We start from the raw sequence: 2,782 nt of genomic DNA on the forward strand, positions 1-2,782 counted from the left end.
ATGTGATAGTTATCTTGTTTAAATGTGATAGTTATCTTGTTAAAACGTGATACTTATCTTGTTAAAACGTGATACTTATCTTGTTTAAATGTGATAGTTATCTTGTTTAAATGTGATAGTTATCTTGTATAAACGTGATAGTTATCTTGTTAAAACGTGATACTTATCTTGTTTAAATGTGATAGTTATCTTGTATAAACGTGATAGTTATCTTGTTAAAACGTGATACTTATCTTGTTTAAATGTGATAGTTATCTTGTATAAACGTGATACTTATCTTGTATAAACGTGATAGTTATCTTGTTAAAACGTGATACTTATCTTGTTTAAATGTGATAGTTATCTTGTATAAACGTGATAGTTATCTTGTTTAAATGTGATAGTTATCTTGTTTAAATGTGATAGTTATCTTGTTTAAATGTGATAGTTATCTTGTATAAATGTGATAGTTATCTTGTTAAAACGTGATACTTATCTTGTATAAATGTGATACTTATCTTGTATAAATGTGATAGTTATCTTGTATAAACGTGATAGTTATCTTGTTAAAACGTGATACTTATCTTGTATAAATGTGATAGTTATCTTGTATAAACGTGATAGTTATCTTGTTTAAATGTGATAGTTATCTTGTTTAAATGTGATAGTTATCTTGTATAAACGTGATAGTTATCTTGTTAAAACGTGATACTTATCTTGTTTAAATGTGATAGTTATCTTGTTAAAACGTGATACTTATCTTGTATAAATGTGATACTTATCTTGTTTAAATGTGATAGTTATCTTGTTTAAATGTGATAGTTATCTTGTATAAACGTTATACTTATCTTGTATAAATGTGATACTTATCTTGTTTAAATGTGATAGTTATCTTGTTTAAATGTGATAGTTATCTTGTTTAAATGTGATAGTTATCTTGTATAAACGTTATACTTATCTTGTTTAAATGTGATAGTTATCTTGTTTAAATGTGATAGTTATCTTGTTTAAATGTGATAGTTATCTTGTTTAAATGTGATAGTTATCTTGTTTAAATGTGATACTTATCTTGTTTAAATGTGATACTTATCTTGTTTAAGATACTTATCTTGTTTAAATGTGATAATATGTTGTATAAACATGATATTTATCTTGTATAAACGTGATAATTTCACGACCAGGGAGTGGCGATAGTATGCTTTTCGTGCAGGCATAAAGAAGGCGAGTACAGTGGCTAACAGGAGTTCGTCAAGTTTTTCTTTATGTTTGGTCTAAAACATTTAGAGATACTGATGCTGCTGTGCATTGTGGTTGAAACCATTAATAGTATGCACACTATTTAAAGACTTGATTTTGCAGATATTTTAAGTCTGTACAAAATGCCAAACAAGGATTTTTCTGATATTTTCCTAATTCTGTGAGCAAATGTGCAGACCAACAAATTTTTTCTTCAGACAGAAATGGGGGGGGGGGTAGCTTTGTAATACACGCAGAAACAAAGGAAGTCCGCAGCGTGTTTATGGAAGCGTATTGCTATCACAGAGGAAAAATATTCAACATTTGTGAGAATGAAGAGCTTGGGATTTTGTTTTGAACATAACCCTGTTTTTAAGGTCTCAGTAACTTCATTCCTTACTGCTAGAGCTAAATGTAAACTGAACTTAAGTTACAACAAAAGGACTTCAAGCTGTCACTCATATAAAATGGAGTGAGAAAAATAGATTAAGAAAACTTATACATGTATATATACTGTACATATATATATATGCTGTCTTGTATAAACTAAAGTATATATATATATATATATATATATATATATATATATATATATATATATATATATATATATATATATATATATTACATCATATTAAACTCGTGAAAAGTTTACTTAATCTATTTTAAGTAAATTTGATAGTTTACTTAAAATAAAAAAATGATATATATATATATATATACTGTTCAAAAAAATAAAGGGAACACTTTAAGTGTTAAACACCTGTTTAAGTGTTCCCTTTATTTTTTTGAGCAGTGTATATAACTCCACCAATGGTTAAAAGAAAATGTTCATATTATCCTTATTGGTCTCTAAAAGTGGCCTGAAAAGTAAAAATTTAATAGGGAGAACAAAGTAAACTTATGAATAAAATGATAAATGATTGGGAGACTGAAACTGATCTCAAGGATAAAATGATCCGAGTTTTCTTGAGACACTTAGACGGAAGGAAATGTGAGTCTGGTGTTCTCCAGATTATCCCACGAGGCATTCCAGCTGACAGTAAGACAGATCAGCCCTCACACCTTCATACATCCCACTGTAGCCTACTTTAAGCGCCGCATCGAAGTTATGTAACCTCACGGTTCAGCTAAACTGTAATTGTTCGATCTGCTAATCGAAGAAGTAGTTGTTTAAAAGATCATGTGGTCAAGCGTGTGAGAATCTCCGGAAGTAGAGACGGACAACAAGGATGTGCGGCACCGACTGCGAGTCCAGTCACACCGATGGGATCCTGCTGGAGATGCGGGGAGGAACTGGTCTCCCATTCCTCTGCATAGTGGGAGCCCTATCACAGACCACGTGAGAGGGATATTCAGACGGTCCCCGACAGACCGACACCGGCTCATCTCTTCTGCTGCCTGCTGACATGGGCTCAGCTTCCCGGAGACAGGCGTGGAGGGAGGAGAGCGACTCTCTGTCTGAATGTAACTTCTGATCTTTCATCACTCTTTTCTTTTCTGTTCTTTTCCTTTTCTTTTAACTGTTTGGTTTTTTGGGGGGGGGGTGGGGGTGGGTGGCGGGAGG

The sequence above is a fragment of the Xiphophorus maculatus genome, chromosome 6, assembly GCF_002775205.1.
Source record: "Xiphophorus maculatus strain JP 163 A chromosome 6, X_maculatus-5.0-male, whole genome shotgun sequence".
NCBI lineage: Eukaryota > Metazoa > Chordata > Actinopteri > Cyprinodontiformes > Poeciliidae > Xiphophorus > Xiphophorus maculatus.